At 34.1% G+C, this 24,475-nt stretch overlaps 2 long non-coding RNA genes across 2 annotated transcripts; both read left to right on the forward strand.

The window, feature by feature from the left end:
- The first annotated feature begins 22,433 nt into the window (after positions 1–22,433).
- Positions 22,434–23,317, forward strand: LOC149528004 (uncharacterized). The gene is made up of 2 exons (XR_016359069.1): positions 22,434–22,542; positions 22,998–23,317. It is a non-coding gene; the product is annotated as an uncharacterized LOC149528004 (long non-coding RNA).
- Positions 23,318–23,705: 388 nt separating this feature from the next.
- Positions 23,706–24,248, forward strand: LOC149528005 (uncharacterized). The gene is made up of 3 exons (XR_016359265.1): positions 23,706–23,792; positions 23,895–23,990; positions 24,174–24,248. It is a non-coding gene; the product is annotated as an uncharacterized LOC149528005 (long non-coding RNA).
- Positions 24,249–24,475: the final 227 nt, after the last annotated feature.

Here is a 24,475-nt window from a genome sequence, read left to right on the forward strand (position 1 = left end):
CCTTCAAGTTCTCTGCAATCCATGTCGAGCATCATTCTGTTCATGTAAATGTCAATAGAATATGCTAGCCTCCAAATTAAGTCAGAGAACGTGAATTGTGTGATGAAAGGCTGCCAACCTAGAGCATGAAAACATGGGTGCTGCATGTTATTTGTTTGACAAATTGCTTAAAAGTACTGGAGTGATGAATAGCAAATCCAAACCATATCCTTTTACAAATAACAAAGGCATCTAGAAAGATACATCATTGATATAATAGAATCGTTGACAAGGAAGGTTATTAATGGTCAACAAAGTCACCTATTGCTGGTCATTCTTCATGACAACTTCAGTTCTGTAGATTGTGAAAGATGATGAAATAAACATGGTCAACACATGGCTTTCAAAGGCCACACCACTCTACACCAATATTGGGAAAGGAGAATTGTTCTACTATATCTGACCTTGGACCCAATTGCCCTAGCACATTGTCGTCGGTAAATATTGTTTAGCCAACGGGTTGATGTCGTCAGTTCTTTTTATGTAGCTGACGGGCCTCTTCGGGAAGGTTCTTGTTATGTAGTCGACAGACCCCTTCGGGAAGGTTCTTCAAAAAGTATATATACACCCTCCTAGATCATTGTCATTGTCATCGTAAGCATTATGTAATCTCTTCGACATATATGCGAATAATAAAAGGAGTACTGTTGTTCTTGTCTATTGTCTGTATGCATTAAACTATTTACCCCATATGGTAAACATTTTTTATTTGTTGTCATTTTTTTTTGTTTTTTTATTATTTTATTTTTTTGCTCCTTCTCTTCTGACTACTTCCTTCTGCCTTCTCTTCTAACTGCTTCCTTCTGCTGATCTGTGAGCTTTTGTTTTATGGTTAAACAATTCAAACAAATCACTGTAAATGCTTGCACACTTCTAAACATGGTCGTGTTGTGGGCATAGAGTGTCTGTGTACCAGAGGTAAAAAGAGCACCAGAGCAAGCCTTTCGAGAGGGGTGATATGCTTTGAGGCACTTGGAGTAGGTGTTGGATGCGAAGCTGTCTTGGGGGATGCATAAAGAGCTCGAGAGGAGCTGATCATCTAGTTGAAGGCAGTATAGTGACACTTGGCTTAGGGTACCTAGGAGTTGGAAGTAGACAAAGCAGCACGGGTGGTTATCAAGGTCAGCTTGATTAAGGAAACAATATTGTGTTAGCAGAGGCTACAGATGCAACATATTTTGGAGACTAGTTTGATGCAAGCACGGAATGAATGTGAAGGTGGTGTGACAAAAATATATCTATCTTGTTATAGTCAGTTAATGTATTCCGTTTTGTTAATCTATCTTGGATATTTTGTAATTGTTGTTAAGAGATGACTTAATAGTTTAATGTATACAAACAATAGACAAGAACAACAGTACTCCTTTTATTATTCATATATATGCCGAAGAGATTCCATAATGCTTACGATGATGATTACAATGATCTTGGAGGGTGTATATATACATTCCGAAGAACCTTCTCGAAGGGGTCCGTCGACTACATAACAAGAACCTTCTCGAAGGGACCCGTTAGCTGCTACATAACAAGACCAACAACATCAACCTGTTGGCTACACAATGTTTACTGACGACACCAACCTGTCGGCTACACAATATTTACCGATGACACACACTTGATTACAATGCATCTTCACCTTATTTGGAAAGTCTTAAGTTGTGGGGTGTCTCCTTGAAACAACTACCAGCTTGGAATCCCTTTAGAAAACTTCATACATCGGAAGTGGTTAGTGTTTGTGCACAAGACACTGCTCTTTATAATATGCTTCTTACATGTCCAATGCTGAAGAACCTGGCTCTACTTGGTTGTGATGGTGCCAAGGTAGTGGACATTGATTTGAAGCATTTAGAAAAGTGCAAGCTTGATTTTTATGGTATAGGAGATTGCTTTCTCAACATAACTGCTCCTAAACTTCAAGTTTTGAGGTTCAAGGGGCTGCTTGGATACGATTAAGGGGGGATCATTGCTTACGGCAGCTATCAATAGAAAATAATGCTGATCAAAGTGGGGAAATGTGATTGACTATGTTCATCTATCTTATCAAATTCCTATGTAGACTGTGCCCTAGAAATCATCAAAGTTCAGAGGGAAGTCTAGAGTGAGATATCAGTATACAGTTAAGGCATAAAGGAATTATGTAAGGATACGCCCATATAAAGTGAAATGTTAAAATTGATAACAAAAGATCATGCCAAATTTGATTCTTCTTCAAACTTCCAACATCAAAAGGAGAAGATCCGAGGGCTACCATCAAGATCAACCATTCAACGTTCTTTTCAAAATGTTTATCTCTAGAATCACTCTGGTTAATTTTTAGTGAGGTTAATCAACCTCTCCAAAATTACGTAATTTTGAGGTAATTATTAACCACAAAGAGGTAGTTCTTAACCTCTGTCTCTATATAAGGAGTCATTTTTGGCTTTGTAAGGGACTTTTTGGACTTAAGAAAAAGGGAGCACTATGCTAAAATTTTGATTAGAAGATGATATTTGGAAAGTATGTACAAATTTTGTCTTTGTAATCAAAAATTCCTCTTGGGTTCTTGGTGCAAGAAAATAAAAGAACGTGCAATTTGAGTTCTTTTCTTCCAAATCTAAATTGTTAGAAATGTTGATTCTCTTTGCAGTGAGCATTCTCACAATATTGTGCAGATGTTTATGAATATTTGGATCAGCATTGTGCTAGTAATAGTTCTCAAGCATAGATCTTGATTGTTGTTATTAGCAGTTTTGAGTTAGTCTAGGAAAGCTTTGATGTCGTGTGGTGCATTCGTCATCAATGGCTTTCTATTTATCTTTTATAGTTTGATTTCACTTTTATTTGAAAACTTCAAAATTATATCATATGAGGGAGCGGCCCCTCTAAACACAGAGGAAGGCCGTATATCAAGGGCCTATCCAACTGTTGTGAACAGTTTGTCACATACACTCCGTTGGGCCATTTTTACAGTGACAAATTTGTTTGCCAACATATTTTTGGCGACTCCACTAGGGAATCGAACAAGGAAGATTATTCACTTGCTTGTAATGAAGCAGAATGGTATAGCCACATGAAAATGTGTTTCCAGTTCTCCAACCAAATCTTGGCTTTCAGGACACACAAGAAGACATTATTTCAGACTTGAACACTCTGGTGCGGAGTTGTAGACAAAGTGCTCAACAATATCATCAAGTGAACCGGGTTCCAGAAGAAGAGGATGAATTCGGCAAAATCTTGCGAAGAGCTCCTATCGGTCAAGACATTGTGGTGATCAAAAGAATAGTTGTTATTCCAAGAAGAAATAGGCAAAATCTTGGTCAAATCCAAGACCAAGTGAACAATAACCAGTAACATGATTGATAAAAGGTACTTTCCCTTGAATGAAGGTTGGTGACTCAATTTAGAAGATTGAATAAAGGTTGGCAACTCTATCTGAGGTCCGAATTCAAAGCATGGTTTGGTACAAAGGGAAAGTGGAAAGTGATAGTGATAGTGACAGTGACAATGACAAGGATTACTTTTCATACTCAAAGAAATAGATTCCTGATGAGCCTCTTCAAGTTGAATTCTTGAAGAATTTTTATGGAGGCAGGAGGCTAGATCCTAAAATGGTTCATCCTTGCTTGCTGCAAATTTTTCTAAAGATCGAAGGAGATGATGGAAAGGATTATGGGTTTCTTTCTCATGATCATGATTCTTTATTTGAAAAAGGTTCAACATACAAAGATAAAGGTCTTTTTGAAAAATGTCTTTCATCTAAACCAGCAATGAAGAATAATGGGAATGTCTCTCACTCACTTGTCTCTCAACAAAATCAGATTTCTATTAATCCTAAGCAAGCTAGCTTCTTGAAGAGTTTCTATGGTGGGCGACAACTAGATCCAAAAAAGTTTTATCCATCTTTGCTCTAGACTTTTCAAAAGATAGGTGAAGAAGATGGTAAGGATAATTAGTTTTTCTCTCACAAGCCCAAATCATTTTCAAAAAAAAGTTCAACATGCAATTATAAAGAAGGCTTTGATCAGAAAAATGATTCATGTGACTCCAGGATGGATAATGGTGGTCAAAAATAATGTCCTGGCACTTGCACCTCTTTCTCATCAAAATAATGCTTCCATTGATCCTAATCAGGTTGAATTCTTAAAAAGCTTCTATAGCGATGCATGCCTAGATCCTAACAAAATACATCCTTCTTAACTTCAAACACTCTGAGAACTTGAGAAAGAAGAACCATGCAAGAATTATTTTCTTGTTAGCAAAACATCTCCAATCCAAATGTTAGAAAGGACTCATCTAAATCTTCATGCATGAAAGAAGACGGGAATTCTATGTCTAATCAAGGAGAGGGTCGAGAAATGGAATCTATAGGAGAAGAAGGATTTGCTAATATATCAAGGCATCACAGTCAAAATTTCCAAACCCAAGAGAAAGTATTCAATCATCTTGATCCTAATGAGAAAGAAAAACAAATATCAAAATCTCAAGAAACTACACAAAATATGATTGAAGATGAGAGAAATGTGGATCAAGGTGAATTTCATAATACTTTTATTCCTACTTGGTGCCTCGATGCTTCAAATGATGACTTCCTATGTGGAGAAGATCTTCCCATTCATCCTTCCCTGATCATTCAAGGTGATGAATCTATTGACAACATCAATACTTCAGATGTTATGGCACAATCTGAAACCGCTACAATTGACAGAGATAAAAGCACCAATGAACTTCTACAAATATCTACTTTCCTTATGGGAATGGAGACTTTTTACTTTTGATGACATCGATGAACTTGTGATTAAAAGATTGGTTGATGAAAAAGATAAAAATCAGCCTCTAGGAGAAGAAGATGAACCATATAGTCTTAATTCTTTTTCATACATGCCAACTTTCACATTTCATGAAAGATGTCTTGGAGAAGAAATGATGATTCAAAAGGACATAGATATCATTGAACATATTGAAAATGAAAGCTATATGGATATGAAGACAACTTCCTCTATTCCAAAGGAAGTGCAATTAAATTCCTATGGATTATTCAAAGTTCAAGGAAATCCTCTTTTTGAGTTTTTTCATCAAATAGGTTTTCCTATGCCAAAGAACTTCTATGAGAAGAGTAACCATTATAAAGAAAGTAATGAGTTAGCAGGGGATCTCATGGAGGAATCTAATGAAGAAAACTCTTATGATGTATTTACTCCAAGATTGTGCTCAAAATCCTTGGATGGTAATTTCATCTATGAAGAAAATGTTTACTTTAATCCTTTATTCTTAGAGGAAGGCATTTCTATTGAAGATTCTCAAGTTGGTATTCAAATATAGGGTTCGATGGCTATAACTCCATAAGTTGCTTCACGTCACAGATTATATGAAAGCAATCCAATACGAGGTTTAATATCTTCAAGTCTTAACCACCAGAAGGACCTTTAGAAGGAGAATTTTGATATTAATGGAAGGGAACTTGAAATTATGACCAACCATGTTGACAATGGTATCAATGTAACTCAGCAGAAACTAAGAATTCAAGATAATCTTTTGGAAGATAAGGAAGAAGAAATGGCTCATGGCAAGATTCAACCTAACATTGATGTGCATCTAAGTTGGAATAATTTTACAGAAGATTCAACCATGATCATGATAATGGAAAAACAAGTGTCTGGTGTCGGAAATAAATTCAGGACTTCATAATGACCAACTACTAGAAACTCAAGAAGAGGGTTTGCTAAGCACAAGGGAAGATCAAAAATGCATTGAGAAACTTGAGAACCTTATATTTCAACTCATTCAAAATGAAGTCATCAATGGCATACAACAGGAAGCAGAACTGATTTTGAAGTTTGAGATCTTTGATGAAGCCTAGTTATTTGGATGTGTCCTTTTATCTAGAGAGGTAGAACATGCTATGAATCTTAGAATTGGAATTCCAAGAGCTAGCTTATATTTGAGTTCACAAGAATCTGAAAGTTTCCACATGTCAGCACGCCATGGTATTTATTTTTCCCATCCAGTCAATGGATTTGCATGATTATACCTTCACTCACTAGAGGTAGGGAAACCTACCTTGTGCTTAGTCTAGTTAGGACTTTGTGTTGCTTTGGGTTTTCCTTTTTGTTGTCCTGTTTTTGGTATTTGTTCCCTCTTTTGCAAAGTGGTTCCTCAAATGACTCTACAACCCAAAGGATAAAGCATTGTTCCAATTTTTCTGGATTTGAGCTTCGTCCTTATAAAGTCCTTATCCCCAAATAGAGCCAGCTGTTGCTCGAATATCAAAATTGCCTCAATTCCCGCCTTTTTGAGCTATGAATATTTTTGGAATATGCCTCATTTTAAGCATTAAAATGGCCACTTTCCCTCAGAGTTTTAAAAAAATTTCTCTCTTCAAATATCTTTGGTTTGTTCTCAGCTCCGTCCAACACTTTGAATTTTTAAAATCCGGTTCTTGAGACAAAAGTTCTTGTAGGTTAATGGAAGGAACCAAAATAAATATTTTCAACCAAATAATTAACCATTAACCTTAACCTCTTAACCTTTAAAAAGGTTAAGGTTCGGGGTCCAAAACACGTGTTTCACTTTGAAATCTTAACCTCTCCATCAAAAAGAGGTTAAGATAAAGTTCCAAAAAACCTATTTTCCACTTGATCATTAACTTTAACCTCTCATCAAAAAAAGGGGGGGTTAAGATAAACTTCTAGAAAACGTATTTTTGAGACAGTTATTAACCTTTCACTTGATAAAAGTAAAGGAAATGAAAGGTAGAGAAAATGGGTATAATGCAGAGTCAAAGAAAAGGCGTCCAAAGTTTTACAAAGCTCTCAAATCTCTAATTGCAAATATATTGAAGAGATCCCATTCTGTAATGGTGCTTTGGCAAGAGACATAAGACAAATAAATCGAGCATGATAATTATCAAACAAAGGAACTTAACTTCCAGCCTGTGGCACATTGGATGGTATTATTAAATCACTTTCAAATGAATTGAATTCACTATGTGAAGAAGGTTTGGAGTTTGTGGCATCTTGATCATACATGAAGAAGAAGACATTATAATTGCTTGATAAAATGACTATTTATTGACCCAATCATAAACAGAATGCATGGACTGTCAAACCAGTAATTCATCCAAGATTTCCAACTCATATGCAGAGACGACCATAGATGACACATGGGAGCTTTTTGGTAAAGGGCCTGCACAATGGCAGCCAATGTGGAGATTTTGAAACAGTAAAAGATGATGTAGGAACCATGACTTCATGCATTGAAAATAATGCCCCTTAACAAAGAGTAACGAGTAAGGAATGCATAGGCATGAAAAGTCATTGGACTAGCAGATATTAACCTTCAAGTTTTCCACAATCCATGTCGAGCATCATTTTGTTCATGTAAATATCAATAGAATATGCTAGCCTCCAAATTAAGTCAAAGCACGTGAATTGTGTGATGAAAGGCTGCCAACCTGGAGCATGAAAACATGGGCGCTGCATGTTATTTATTTGACAAAATGCCTAAAAGTACTGGAGTGATGAATAGCAAATCCGAACCATATCCCGTTACAAATAACTGAGGCATAAAAAGACACATCGTTGATCTAATAGAATCGATGATAGAGATGGTTATTAATGGTCAACCAAGTCACCTATTGCTGGTCATTCTTCATGACACCTTTGGTTCTGTAGATTGTGAAAGATGATGGAATAAACATGGTCAACACATGGCTTTCAAAGGCCACACCACTCTGCACCAATATTGGGAAAGGAGAATTGTTCTACTATATCTGACCTTGGACCCAATTGCCCCAACACACTTGATTACAATGCATCTTCACCTTATTTGGAAAGTCTTAAGTTGTGGGGCGTCTCCTTGAAACAATTACGAGCTTGGAATCCCTTTAGAAAACTTCATACATCGGAAGTGATTGGTGTTCGTGCACAAGACACTGCTCTTTATAATATGCTTCTTACATTTCTGATGCTGAAGAACTTGGCTCTACTTGGTTATGACAGTGCCAAGGTATGGACATTGATTAGAAGCATTTAGAACTGGAGATTGCTTTCTCAACATAACTGCTCCTAAATGTCAAGTTTTTGAGGTTCAAGGGGCTGCTTGGATACAATTAAGGGGGGATCATTGCTTACGGCAACTGTCAATAGCAAAATAATGCTGGTCAAAGTGGGGAAATGTGATTGACTATGTTGATCTATTTTATCAAATTCCTACGTAGAGTCTGCCATGGAAATCATCAAAGTTCAGAGGGAAGTCCAGAGTGAGATATCAGTTTACAGTTAAGGCATAAAGGAATTATGTAAGGATACATCCATATAAAGTGAAATGTTAAAATTGAGAACAAAAGATCATACTAAATTTGATTCTTCTTTAGACTTCCAAGATCAAAAGGAGAAGATCCAATGGCTACCATCAAGATAAACCATTCAACGTTCTTTTCAAAATGTTTATCTCTAGAATCACTCTAGTTAATTTTTAGTGAGGTTAATTAACCTCTTCAAAATTACGTATTTTGGAGGTAGTTATTAACCACGAAGAGGTAGTTCTTAACCTCTGTCTCTATATAAGGAGTCATTTTTGGCTTTGTAAGGGACTTTTTGGACTTTAGAAAAAGGGAGCACTATGCTAAAATTTTGATTAGAAGATGATATTTGGAAAGTATGTACAAATTTTGTCTTTGTAATCAAAAATTCCTCTTGGGTTCTTGGTGCAAGAAAATAAAGGAACATGCAGTTTGAGTTCTCTTGTTCCGAATCTAAATTGTTAGAAATGTCAATTCTCTTTGCAGTGAGCATTCTCACGGTATGGTGTAGATGTTTATGAATATTTGTATCAGCATTGTGCTAGTAATAGTTCTCAAGCATAGATCTTGATTGTTGTTATTAGCAGTTTTAAGTTAGTCCGGGAAAGCTTTGAAGTTGTGTGGTGCATTCATCATCAATGGCTTTCTATTTATCTTTTAAAATTTGATTTCACTTTTATTTAAAAAACTTCAAAATTATATCATATGAGAGAGCTGCCCCTCTAAACGTAGAGTAAGGCCACATATCAAGGGCCTATCCAACTATTGTGAATAGTTTGTCACATACACTCCGTTGGGCCATTTTTACAATGACAAATCTGTTTACCAACAGGACCAAGAAATGAATTAAAAAACGATTGAAAATTCCGGATGACCAAATGCATTAATTGGGATAGGAATTTGTACCAGTCGTGTCATCATATTCTCAATCTAAAGGAAGCTTTTAGGCCCTTCTTTCTAGGTTCAATCACTAGAAGATTGAAGAAACTCAACAAGTACCCTGTGAGGGCAGATGACAATATTGACATAACCTTTTACTGCGAACGACTTTTTTTTTAACCTGCTATCCGTTTGAATGAGATTTCAAGGTGAAGATGGATGCCATCTCAAATATTTCCAAGCTCGTTTTTTTAAAAAACTTATGAACTGCACGCCTCAAAAGGTTAGAGAAAGGAAGTTCTATTGTCCAAGAAATTGAAGGATAGGAAGACAAGGAAGAGTGGCAAAAGAAAACTGCAGTTGTTTCTGAACAAGAAAAAATGCATCCGAAGTACCTATTTGAACTTTCAGAATCACAGGACCAGAGAGGCGCATGGAAATCAAGAGAGCAGGGAAGTTCTAGTATTGAAGAAATTGAAGAACTAGAGGAGGAAGAGGGGCAGAGGCAAAGTTCTGTTGTTACTAAATACAACATAAGTACTCATTTGAAACATCAGAAATACAAGAGAAGAAGGCAGAAGGAATGAATAGAAGAATTAATAATGGGCATAAAGAAGAAAAGCCAACGAGTAAAGTGTTGACAAGTAGTAGGATAACGTCTTGGTCTCCTGGAGAGAGCTCACAAACAGCCATTAATACTACAATTGATCACAAGCCAGCAAAAAAAATGGCACTCTCTGAGATACATGAAAAAGACCTAGAGAACTCTTTTGATGAAAGCACTCCTATTGAAGAAAAGAAGTTGAGTATAGAAAGTGAGAGTGTCAGTAGCAGTGAGGGACCAAGTAAAGATCCTCAAATCAACTGCAGAAGGCTTGATCATGCAGATTGTTTGGGCTTGATCACAATTAACAACAGGTTGAGGTATCTTATCAATTGGCTTGTCAGTGCCTTAATGCAGCTTCGCCATCCGAGTTCCAAGAAAGGCCTTCACTTGGTGAGAACATACAGACCAAAAATAAAATTTGAGAGGGGAGCTGCTATTGCCTTCAACCTGTATGACTGGAAAGGAGAACGAGTTGATCCCCTTCTTGTGCAGAAGCTAGGGCATCGAAGCAATATCTGAATTAGCTGTGGTTTTCTTTGCAATTTCTACTTTCCAGATAAACAAGCCGAAGTATAGTAATGAGCAAGGTACAAATGAACAGAGAGATAAAGGGCACAAAATTGTAGGACTAACAGCTGTGACTCTGTGACTAAGCTTTTTGAGCAACTTTAAAGATGTCTACAGGTTATGGGTTTTCATTGCAAAGTTTCTAGATTCGGATTTCGTTGTGAAAGAAATATGGAGGTATCGATCTCTGAATCAGCCAACAGTTGAAATCTGACCAGAAAAGTCATGTGAAGGTGAGCTGATTGTTTATGGACTATTCTGCTTATCAGAATCGGTCAGAATATTGGAGTTTATCTTTAAAGACAGCTTTTGTTTTGAGAAGAGATCCTATTGAATTTTTCAGGTCCTCTTCTAAATGAGATATATCTCAAATTGTATAGTCTACTCATACTGTCACTTAGGAGAAACATTTGTTAAAACACCCATTTGTTTGATTCTTGATATAGCAGTCCATGCCACACTTAATGTGATTGCTATTCAAATTATGGTGAGAGATGCAAGGAAAGACTTCAGTTGGCAGGATTTTTCAAGATAGTTGGTCAGCTTGATATTACCCACAGGCATATAGATGGTCAGGTTTCTTGAACCGGTCAAGCTAATGCAGTTGGTGTGGACATTATTATAATTCTTTACTATCTAGGGTTTTGGGTGGGTCTGGCTACCAAAGCCAAGCTTTGTTCGAAGGTATAAGAACTTTGTCATTTGCTATTGCACCTGGTTCTCACCCAGGTGAAATTTTCTAGATGATTGAGATCGTTGTGTTTTACAAGTATACATCATAAACTACGTTTTACCTTGTTTTTTTTTACAATTTGCCATATAGTAACCCGAACGAGAGGATGAAAGGGGCCGTATTGAAGCTGCTGGTTGGCGTGTTATATTTTGGAATGGATATTGTATTGGGGGGTTTCTTGCTATGTCAAGGGCTTCATTCCACCAGTTGCATAAGCACAGCACTGGTAGTGGGTAGTGGGTGCATAGGCAAATCCTACTCGATCAAAATAGTTTTGCAAGAACACAGCACAGCACCGAGCATTTGATCTGTGCTACTTGATTTGTTACATCAACTACTTGTTTGTGACTTTCACGGTTAAGCTTTGGCACACTAAAATTTACCCGTCTAAAAGAATTTAGAACCATAAAGCTTTAATGAAATTCAGAAGTGGAAATATAACAATGAGCATAACTGTAAATATTAGTGTCTATTGTTTGTAACAAATAGCTGCAAAAGTAGTCCCTCCTGATTTCAGCCACAGAGTAAATATGAAAATGTGCATCTTTTCTTTTTCTTTTGATCAAGTGAAAATTGTGGACTATAGAAAAATGGAAGTAAGCATAAACATATATCAAGAGGAACTACGGTTTATCCATTCCATTCCATTGTTCAGAAGTAAGGGTGTGGTTCCATGAGGGGGCTGCAGGATCTATTTTTATGGAGCAGGGGGTCCTATGAAATCAAAAACATGAGTTGCTATAGGATTAATTGGAATCTTCTCCTAAATATTAGCAGCCCCTACTTTTTAGAGGGTAAATTTGAGCGGGTGGAAAAGGTGGGGGGCTAGAAATTGCTCCACCAGCTTAGGCTTTTCTTTGCCACTTGTCAATCACATATGAATTTCTATTTCTTTATCAATAAATTTTTTTAACAATTTTATTTATTTAATAAGTGAATGAAATATGTTAAATAAAAATTATTCATGAGACCCCATGCTTCATAAATTATGGAGCTTAAATTTTTCAAGAATTATTTCACTACAAATTCATGGACCTCCAGCTTTAAAATTATACTCCTAAAAAATTTCTAGAACACCTGCTGAACTTTTTTAGGAAGCCCCCATGGGACCGCACCTTAAATAGATTCTATTGTTAGCCAGAAATTGTCCAAATCTGGTTTCAAAATCCCATTCTTGAAAAGGTTCCATGATTCATTTTGCTTGTTTTTGTTTTCAGCTTACGAGATACCAGCTAGTTCGCCAATATGGGGTTTGATGTGAATAAATTCTCCGCTCTCCGTAGTGGTTAAGTAGTATCAGAATGATTTTGAAAAGAAAAACCTGTCATCTGATTCCTTCGTAATCCAGGAGACAAAATTAGAGCTTCCTGATAGATCAGTGTCACTCGAGATGGATGCAATACTTCCAGAGGGTATACGGGAGGTATTATATTTTCAATTTCAGAAATTTACACGATGTTGTGACTCCAAATCATTATGGTATGGGTGCTCTTAATGTTTATTTATGCTATGATAATTGTGACTTGCCTGATAGACTTATCTACAAAATGTGTAGACTTATCTACAAAATGTGGAAGCATAGATGAGATACGCCAACTGTTTGAAAAAATGCTTCAAAGAAATGTACTGTCATGAAATGCCGTACTGCAAGATATGCACAAAGTGGTTTATTTTATGAGTAGAAACTTTCCCTACGGGGAACCCTCAGCGGGGAAAACCTAGGGGTATTAGAAATCATTAGATACTTGTATTTATAAACCATAAATTCGTTTACTTTTAGGGCCCGTTTGGAATCAGGAATACAAATGGAATAGGCATATGTATATTCTTAAATTTTTCAATTCTTTGTTTGGACGCACCAAATCGGTATTGGAATAGGAATAAAATTGGAATACGTATTTCAATTTTGGCACAAAAATGAGCATTTGCATTTATAAACCATAAATTCATTTACTTTTAGGCCCGTTTGGTTGCTAGAATAGGAATAGAAAAGTTGGAATACGTTTTCCATTTTCTGTTTGGTTCATCACTTGGAATAGGGAATAGGAATACGTATTCTCATTTTGCCTCTAAAATGAGCTTATACCCATTCCAAAAAATACCTATTATTGGAATTGTCATTCCTATTCCCAATATTACATGCCTATTCTCCATTCCTATGTCCGCGACCAAACAGGCCCTTGGGGTCCGTTTGGTTCGTGGAATTTAAAAAACTCGGATTTCTACAAACCTTGGTTTAGCCAAATCAAGGTTTTGTATATCTGCATTCCAATTTTTGGGATTTTACTGAAACCATTTGTTGCACTCAAAAGATGTGTGTGAAGACACATTTTTATGCGTAAGCTTGGAGTTGAAGGCAAATTTCAAAAAGTAGTCCAATCTATTATTTTTACACTCCTTAAAAAACAAAACCAAGTTTTGATTTTCAATTCCTACTTTTTTTAGGAAGTTGGAAAACCTGGTTTTGAGGCAAAATTGGAAGTCTCGTATGCTAATTCCATTTTGCAAATTTTGAAACAAACGCACAAATTTTCAAATCCGAATTTTGAAAAAGCCAATTCCTATCATCTTCCAAGAACCAAGGGCCCGTTTGGAATCGGGAATACAAATGGAATAGGCATATGTAATGGATGCACCAAATCAGTATTGGAATAGGAATAAAATTGGAATATGTATTCCAATTTTGGCACAAAAATGAACATTTGCTATTCCACCTAAATAGGTGGAGAAGGAATAAGTATTCCTATACCTAAATAGGTGGAGTAGGAATAAGTATTCTGCATCAAATTCTCGGTGAACCAAACAAGAATAGGAATATGTGACCCCATTTTCTATTCAAGAGTAAGTATTCTCATTCCCATTTTTATATTCCCGTAGCCAAACAGACTCTTAATGTTTTATGTTTTCCATATATAGGATAACACAGATTTGTATTGTGTGTTGTGCACTCTCCTTGCAAAAATTTGTTGAAAATGAAAATACTCACAGAGGCACCTTTCACCGAAAACTTCTACCCAGCCAATTCTTTAGACAAGGCTAGATGCCATGCCACCCATGCACCCATGCCCCCATACCCATCCGGGAAAAACAATTGTCTATTTGTTTAAAGTATTTCTCAAATTTGATTTGTGTACGGATGCGTCAGTGCAATTTTTAATTAAATGGCAAAGGATTGCAACATGTATCACCTTAAATCTTTTTCATTCCTTTTTAACTTCGACTTTTTACTAGCTCATATTTCAATTTGACCTCTAATTAGTTATATTGTCATTGGCTGAAATTTCATAGCAATTGAAAGTACCATGAATAAGAGGTTTTAAAATAAATGTCTATTTAATCATTACTTTTTTATATTGTATTATATTTTTTGTTTTGTAATATTTTTGGTAAAAAATATAATTTGATCAAAAAAATATATATCAAATAATAATTTAAAATTACATTAAAAAATTATATAAAATCTAGAAAACAAAAAATAATTTAAAACATAATTAAACAATAATAATTTAAAATTACATTAAAACATTACATAAAATCTAAATAACAAAAAATTATTTAAAACATAATTAAACATCATATTATATTTTTCTTATTTAATATTTTGATACAATCTTATAAATTCATTTTTAATATGATAGATAATTGAAATTTGATTTTTTTTTGGGTTAATATTAAACACTTATTTTTTATTTTATTATTTATTTTCATTTTATTATTTATGAAGTAAATATTTTTCCTTATCTATGAAATATTAAAATGTATTTAGTTAAGAAAGAAAATGTTTTAGAATAAAATAAAACAACTTATGTATTTGTCTCGATATATATTAGTCTATAAATTAGTTTTGATAAAAGAATTATAAAATATAATGAAAAACTATTATTAAATCAAATATAAAATGTGCTAATAAATGTGTTGGTTGTTCCTCAAACTTATCTAAACTAGTAAAATGCAATGTAATTATATAATCATAAATTTAATATAATGTAAACTCAATGCAAAAATATGAGCACAAATATACTATAAAATTCAAAATAAAAATAAGATAAAAATATGCTAGTTCTTTCTTACATTTACTAGAAAATTTAATGTGAAATATGCCCACAATGTACTTGATAAGTAGGAGATAATTTCCACAAGTCAAATTGTGATATTGTTATTAGGATTTAACTGTGTGATTGGATCTAGGTGATGCTCACAGGGGTGAAGCACTCAGACTTCTCGGGAGGTCATCCATCCCAATACTACTCTAGCCTGAGCATGCTTAACTACGGAGTTTCCTCCATGGTTAAACCCAAAGCTTGCAACCCCATTTGCAAAACTTTCACCAAGTGTTGTGCCTTATGAACCATTCATTAGAAAGCCCCTTAAGCTCATCAATTGATCTCCATAGCAAGTTAAACTGTGATGTTGCTATCAAGATTTAACTGTGTGATTTTTGAGTCAAACTCATTGACCATATTTCATGAGTAGTGATTTAACATGAATCCATCTCTCATGAGAATAAATGGAACACTTAGCACTAATTGGATCTAGGTGATGCTCACAGGGGAAATTATCTCCTACTGATCAATTGATGAGCTTTAAGAGGCTTTCTACTGAATGGTTCATAAGGCACAACACTTGGCAAAGGTTTTGCAAATGGGGTTGCAAGCTTTGGGTTCAACCATGGAGGAAACTTCATAGTTAAGCGCGCTCAGGCTGGAGTAGTACTGGGATGGATGACCTCCCAGGAAGTCTCAGTGCTTCACCCCTATGAGCATCACCTAGATCCAATGAGTGCTAAGTGTTCCATTTATTCTCATGAGAGATGGATTCATATTGAATCACTACTCATGAAATATGGCTCAATGATTTTGACTAAAAAATCACACAGTTAAATCGTGATAGCAATATCACACAATGTATTTGTTCCTTCCAAAATATACCTACATCATTCTAAGATAATTTATATTATTAATATTCAATTTTATTCTTAAAATGGTAAATTTTAGGAGGAAATAATCTTAGATTTTACATTGTATTTTACTCTAAACATAGTTTAGGTGAGTTTGAGGAACAACCAACACATTTATGATCACAAGATTGTATACAAATATTAAACAAGATTATATAAAAATATTAAACGAGATAAATACAATATTATGTTTACTTATTTTTTATATATAAAAAATTCTAATCAAATTATATTTTTAACCAAAAGAATACAAAACAAAAAACATAATACAATATCAAAAAGTAATGATAAAAAAAGCATACATTTTAAACTCTTTTACTAACATGACAATTTCAATTGCTATGAAATTTTAGAATATTTAAATCAATATGATAAGATAAAAGATAAATTAATAACAAAATTAATAATATTATTATAATACAGATGTACATTAAATTTTAACTATATACATTAATTAAATTATTTATATATTTCTTATTTATATTTAACTTTAATTTTTTATATAAATTAATTTCCTCTACCAAAATTTAGATATATGCATTTTTTTAAAATGACAATTACAAAGTTAAGTACAAGAAATTTTTATGTTTCTATTCCCTTTTATAACATAATAATAAAGCTTTATAACATAATAATAAAGTGAATTTAAATGCAAAACGAAATCTGACATGCCTCGGACGCAACGGACATGAGGCACGATATTCTGCAGTTGGATGGCATGGCATGGGTAGGATGGCCATCCAAGGGAGTCAAAATAACTCCCTAGATAGCCATTGCCCCCTTCACCCCTCTGGGACTTAGGCTTGGAATTTGACACTCTCATATGATTTTATATGATTGTTTGTCATCTTAATGTCTTACATTTTAAGTTTTTCAAAAATTTTTTTTTCAAAAATATGAAAAGCAATAAAAAAAACTTATATTACATAAGTAAATTATAAATATATAAAATCTCAAATTTACTAATAATTCTAAATTAATATTGGATATACAAATTGAGAAACATTTCTATATATCATTTTGAATTATTTAGATAAATTTATGTTTTATCATAAATATTTTAATATAATATACATTTATATTATGAAGTAAAATATTATATTGTCTATAACAAATTTTTACGGTTTATTAATATTTAAAGTATCAATATTTATGTTTAGTAGACCATCAAATTCCAAGATTGGTGGGGTTGTATTGTGTGCAATCTATAAGGACACAATTTCTTTAGGGGAGACTAAAATAATTGTAGTGCCAGCCTATATTGAGAGCAAAGATAATTTCTATATTAATGAAGTGGGGTGATTGATGCATACTTGGGAATACATGTACAAAGGTAATGTGATGTAGTCTCAGAAAGTTGACAGTCAAAAGGTGCTTGTTCTATGAATGAAAAACTTGCCCAATCATTATTGTTATTTGAGATAATTGGCGAATGGGCTTGATCACCCCTCAAATACCACTAGTACTTCATCTTAACTGCAATTTAAAAGTATAAGCTTTACCAACATATAGTCAACCAATCCCTTCCTTTATATCAAGGAATGTTTATTGTATCAATCTAAGTAGAAATTTTAAGACTTCAAAATATTGTTTGCAGATAGCATTGATCACAATTTGTGAATATTTTTTATATAGGCATTGTAGATTGATTTTTCCTCACCTATAGATTTAGATATCTAGAACTAATGTAAAAATAAAATATTTTCCATAAAAGTAAGATGAACATAACGACTCATAGTCGAGAGAATTTGAAGATTTTTGTTAGGAGTACAACTAGAACCAATTCTTTAAGAGGAATTCTCATAATAATTCTTAACCTAAGCTTCACTAAGGATTGTCTCGTTGAAAAGATTAGTAGAGTCAACTATCTCAAGCGAGGCCATGTATCACCAATGCAAAAGGGTTAGAAGAAACTCTAGATAGAAGGCCTAACACCAATATGAAAGGGCTAAAAAATTTGAGCCCTTGATATAAGGCCTTGACAGAGGGCAAACTATATAGTATTCTAGATTACATCTCTAGGATTAGAGATGAAATTAAAAGTGAAGAGACATGGAACTAAATGTGGAATGATACACGAATTTATGTAGTTTTTACATTGTTTATTAGTGTTCACCCATAAACGGATGGACCCAAATTAAAAATGTTAAGCCAACTCCTTCACTTGCACGTTGTGCTTCTATAGCCATTTTTTTCTTGAAATTTGTAGCTTAAAATTATGTTTAAGTGAAAACACATGTCATTGAACCCCTTGAACCAGTTCATACAAGTTCAAAAGGTTCAATCGAGCTCAAATGGTTCAAACTTGTTCAACATATCCAAACTAGGTCATCCCAGTTCATAGGTTCGACATGATTCAACTTGGTTCAAAGGTTTAATCAGGTTCAATGGGTTCAAGGTTCAATTGTAAAGATGTAATTTCAGCAATCAAGTTTTAAACAAAAGGTTGTCATAATGCATCGAATTGGTGAATATAAATTTTTTGAGCTATGATTCTCTAAAAATCAATTTGATATATGACATTTAATAATCCAATCTTGGGATAAGAAAAATACAAGTTTTATTTGGGTCATTTCATGCACAAATTCATTTTCTAAGTTAATTACTTTGTCAAAAACATTCTAAAAGCTCATGATAGATCTCTTATATGATCCATTGTTTTGTACATTGTGGGAAGGATGAACAATAGTGTGATGATTATGGTCTTTAAGCCCCACAAAAATTTTCGTTTCTAGAATCCAATTGTGTAACAATAAGACCATTTGCAATGTTAAAAACCAAGATATAACAAAAATCAACATTTTTAATACACTTGAATCAGTTGGTGAATATATGGAGGTGCTAAAAGCATATTAAGAGGATCATGAAATGACTATGTAGAGGACAAGATTTAGAAGAATCTATAAATATGAATTATCTTTACTTAGAAAAATTAGTCTCAGTACGGGGGTCATAACTCATAATCCCATTGTTGAATCAGGCTAAATTTTGGATATGTTAGGCCAAACTTAATTCTCCAGATTCTTTCTAATCTGTTTGGAAAAATATTTTATGAATTCAAAGTTGTGAGTGATGGAGTGGAGTGTTGTCAAAACTGTTGATGACAGTTATGAAATGATGACAACACTTCATCACCAACATGTGCCACCTGTCCCACTACCCAATGTCAAATCTCAAGTTGATTTCCAATCAGAGAAGAGAAAAGGTGGTTGTATGTAATGGAATGGGTATGCATTTCTATGTTTGAGCTAAATATTTTTTTTATTATATAGTTGTAATTGAAATCTCAAAAGTAAAAACTTATATACAACATTATAATAAAATCATAATATTCAGGTATAGAAAGGCATGAGAAATAGAAGACAATCAAGGAAGGGTCATATAATTTCAAGATTCAGTTATAAAATTGAATATCACTTTTTGTGACTATTTATTGTAAAAGCATGAAAGGAAGATGGGTTCCACTTCTGTTTTAGAGGCCGGTGTGCTACAGGAAGAAGGGGAATTATCTTATGTGATTGTAATGAGGGGTAGGATGAATATTTTGATTTCAAATAATAATTTCTATGCAGAGGAAATAAGATTTGCATTGTATTTTTGTGTGTTCAGAGAGGATGGCAAATTGTATGCCAAATCTTTTGGGTTTGGATACTTGTCTTCTGATTAAGATCTATCTTTGGATTGTTTTAGTTTTCTTTGAATGTAACTCTATCTCACACTAATACATTAGGCAGTGTTTTGTGATGTCAATGTGTATTTGGCATTTTTTTGGTCTTATGACCCGACGACGTCGCAATTGCGATGTTAATGTCGCAATTGCGACGTCGTCGGGTTATAAGACAAAAAAAAAGAGGGCACGTTGCTCACATTATTTGTGCCCAATGAATCAGATCTCCCAACAGAGTGGAAAAATACCTCTGAGCACAGCGAATCAGCGAATCTGCCCCCGATCGAGCACAGAGCGAAAGTTTTGAGGTTAGGTTTGTGGGACACTACAATTATTTGGAGTAAATTTTGAATCCAAAGACTACATGAATTATATGCAAGATGAAGGAAACAAACAAATATTCATTGGACTTTAGTCTAAGGTAAAATATCTCATTCTCTGAGACATCCTCCTCTTGAAGATGAAGGAAAGAAACAAATCTTGATTGGACTCCAGGTTTGATGTGAAGAGGTAAAATATCTCTTTCTCTGAGACATCCTCCTCTTTGATCTCGCCTTATTTGATTCATTATCTAGTCGATATAACATTTAAATAAAACAAATTTTGCGAAATCTTTCAATGGTACAAGGTGTTGTAGTGGACAGTTAGTTTGAGTATTATTTTTGGGGCTAGATGTGAATAGGAATATGAATTTTTGATTTTTTGATTTGGGTATTGTTTCTTGTATGTTGTCTGATTGACGGGCTGACATGGGTAAATTTTAATTTTAATGAGACTTTAAAGAGTGGTCGATATGAGCATTCGTTTTTGTTTGTTTGATTTACATCAATGTCTAAAGTGAGCACCTCGAACGATCTGTAGATCTGTATATTGCCGGATTCTTCTGCTTCAACACACACACAAAAATCCATGAATAATAACAGCAGAAGCGGCTTGAAAACACTGATATTTCTGCTATAAAATAAAGGTAAAATAAAGAAATTAGATCATATTCAAGGGTCTAAATTTTTTGTTCTCTCAAAGAGAGAAGATCGTACTCCTCTAACTCTTCACCTTTCCAAGACACATCAAGAAAAATTCACTTACCTTAGACAACATACTTATAAAAATGTCAAAAGCTTCTAGGTTTTTTTATTCTCGCAAAGAGAGAAGAGTATAACCCCCTCAATCCTAACAATAACATAAATAATCAATCCCTTGTTGCCTATAGGAATGCCTCTTTCCTAACTTGGTCTAGGTTTCTGATTATCCTAAGAAGGAAATAAGAATACTTCCCCCATGTCTCAAATTTGTTTCAAATAGCGAGGATTGGGGTTCAAGGATACATGCTAATAGAGGGAGTAGGGATCATGCTTCAGGGATACTTGATGTTGGAGAGAGTAGGGTTGAGGGGGCATGCAGAATGAAACAAAGGCATGACATTATGAGAAAGCACAGAATGCCATTGAAGGTTGTAATCACACTTTCATACAGAGGATTAGGGACAGTACATGTCATACTACATATCAATTCAATTTTGTAGGATGAACAAGATTCAATGAGGACTCTATTATCCTTAGAGACTGGTCAATCAACAACATTGAATGGAACAAATTGAAAGTCATCAAACTTGCCATAACAAACTCCACAACCTACGAAAGCCTGCATGTCTCAAATTTTTTTCTGAGTTCTTGGAGATAAATCTTTGGACTATTGATGGAGGCATGAACCTGCAGATGATAATATGGAAAAAATAGTCTTTGTGGCTGCAAAATATTAAGCTACCTTCCAGCTTCTTCAACCGTGAGTAGAAGAAGAATTATAAGAGGCTCTCGAAGAATTGGGAGGTTAGAGATAAGTTTAAATCAATTGTAGGTCTCTCTTTTGTTTACTTACTCTAGTTCACTTTAATACTAGATTTATAGTCTCTCCAAAGACACTCTATTAATTTTTTGGCTTCCCTTTGTTGGGAATATGAAGAGTATCAACTATACTAGTAGCTATAGCAATTATGACATGGTGATAATACTTTTAGCTTTAATATGTTAGATAAGAGTAGCAGAAAGAAGTTAATTCTCTTTATGATTGATAGCAACTCATGTAAGTTAGCTTTTACTACTTTTAGTATTACGTAGTTTTTTATTATTTTGTTTCTAGATGGCTAGTACATTTCAAGTTGTAACAACTTGTTGTTGTGCTCTACCAATGTGAGTTCATGTGTGGGTACATGGTCCTTCCTCTTCCAACTTAACTAAAATAACTATAGTAAAACACTTGAATGGATAAATATAAGGAACACAACATCAGAAAAAGTTGCATCCAATTTATCTTAGTCTAATAATTAAATACTTCTAACAATTATAATAAATTATTTTTAATTTAACTCACTAATACATTAGAGGTCAATTTGCGACGGTTGGAAAAGGTAATCATGAACGTTGGCAATTAGTGATTAATCAAAAAATCACATTTTTTGGCTTCATCAACACATTCCTCGCAGCATCATATGAAGTTCCTTACACAATTGGCAAATGTGGGCTTAGGAAAAACTTTGGTAAATTAAAAATTGCTTAAGTTTATTTAAAAACAACTTTCTGTTATACATAACAATTTTTCTGCTATCCAATATTTTACTTGATGTTGTTTCTAGAAGAGATTGTATATGTTTTTTGAATCACAATGTTTCAGATCTCACTCTATGATCTATCATCTAGATGTTAGAGAGTAGAAGGTTGTTGTGCTTGCTGGCACGTTTTGGCATGAGGGAGCAAGTACCAAAGTGTTGGGCCTATCATTCTTGCAGAGGGTGCTCCTGAGCTTCCCATTTCTACAAATGGTGTAACACTTGTTTAATTGCATGTTTAGTTTGGCATGCAGATGAGCATGTGTAATATTTTTCTTGTAGATCTATTTATTTTTCTTGCAGGGAGACATAGCATAATAAAAGGAAATATGGTTAAAAGTATTTGTTCAGAGCTCATTTTCAAATTGTTTGAAAGATCACTCAAGTCATTCTTTAAATGTATGGATTTGTGGTTTTTTCTGTCAATGCAAATCATGTTGTTGTTAGTAGGCTTAATTCCTTTTATTTACTATCTATGGCATTTTTTCATCTTCTTCACAGGGGTAGGAAAAGCCATACAAAAAGTTTCAAGCAGTCAGCATAGCTTCTGTTATTGCTCAACTAGTTAACAATATACCAAACAAATGCATCATTTATCCATCTGTATATTTTTACTATTTTTCTTAAGTTGGCAATGCTTCCCTTTGAATCTATTTATGTTAAAGCAGGATGTATCAGCATTGACTGTAGTAGAAAAACAAGTTACACAGATGGAAACTTGCATTGTTGCACTTACAGCTGACATTTGACACTTGGAGTTGATATGCACGTTTACATGAAATGCTGAAGTAAGATGCATATCAAATATATTGTCTTGAGTATTTCATGCCAAATTATGGGCTCTCTTGTTAAATGAGCATACACAGTTTAAATGGTATACTCTTACAAACTATTAGCTCTTTTGTTGCTCGCTTACCTAATTTCCCTACAGCTACGAGCAAAAATTAACAATAAATATTTGACATATTATTAGTGTTGATCTTCTTAAGTTGGGCACTGATTTCAACCCATTCTGATTGATTTGTATAGATTCTTATAACCAATTCCATATATTTAATTACATTTAGACACTATCTTTTAATGCTTTATTTCAGTGTGCTACATATTCTATTTCATATTTTTGATATATGATGAAAGTATTATAACATATGGAGGAACAGTCCATGAGTGGCGTGGCTAATTGAAATGGTGTTAGTTTCAATTTTACACCATTTGATACAAATAATCAGTTTACCAATCCACCCCTAGGTTCATTCCATTTGCAGTAAAATCTTCATTACATAGAAAATGCTCACAAAATCTATGTCAATGCTCACACATCTTCTTGGACTTACACAAATCTATGTCAATCCTCACACATTTTCTTGGACTTACGCAAGAACTATGCTGCCCTGCAGCTCTTGTTAAATATGTTATCAACTTGAATTTTCTATTAAAGGCTCTCATGCTGAATTGAAAGCCAGGTAAAGAAAAATATATTATACACTATTTTGTTGGTACCCTGTGCAACACAACAAACTTGTTCTTACTATAAGAAAATTTTCTTTTCTTTTGTTTCATTGCAGATCTTCTGCTTGCACGGAGGTCTCTCCCCATCATTGGACACACTTGATAACATTCGAGCTTTGGATCGCATACAGGAAGTGCGTCTATACACATAAGTATAAAATTCTTCTTTTCCCGCAACACATATAACAACAATTTTAAGTGCTTGCAAGGTATATACTTATGAATAAATATTACATCCTGATTTAAATGTATGAAAACAATTTTTATTCCTTTTAAGCTTCATTCATCTCAAGGTGCAATTCACAAACTCAAGAATAGTGGCTTTTGTTCTTTAGGATACCTTTAGGGGAAGAGTATGTGAATGCCCCCTCGTGTTTGGAGTCCAGTTTAGAGGAGATGGCTATTTACACTACTAAGGTTTGTTGAATCTAATTCTGAATAACATTGCTTGCTATTGTTGAATCTAATCTAATGTATATTTTAACTAGACTTGTAGCTTATATGTTTTGAAATTTTTGTTAGGCCTTGTAGTTTGTATAATTTGATTGCTAGAGAGCTTCTACAGCTAAGCAAGAAGGCCGTTGCACGAGTTATAGCCGCGCTCTCGGGTATGAAATTTTTTTAAAAAAAAATTCTA

This window comes from Cupressus sempervirens, chromosome 11 (genome assembly GCF_028749045.1).
Source record: "Cupressus sempervirens isolate cs-2001-9-10 chromosome 11, ASM2874904v1, whole genome shotgun sequence".
Classification (NCBI taxonomy): Eukaryota; Viridiplantae; Streptophyta; class Pinopsida; order Cupressales; family Cupressaceae; genus Cupressus; species Cupressus sempervirens.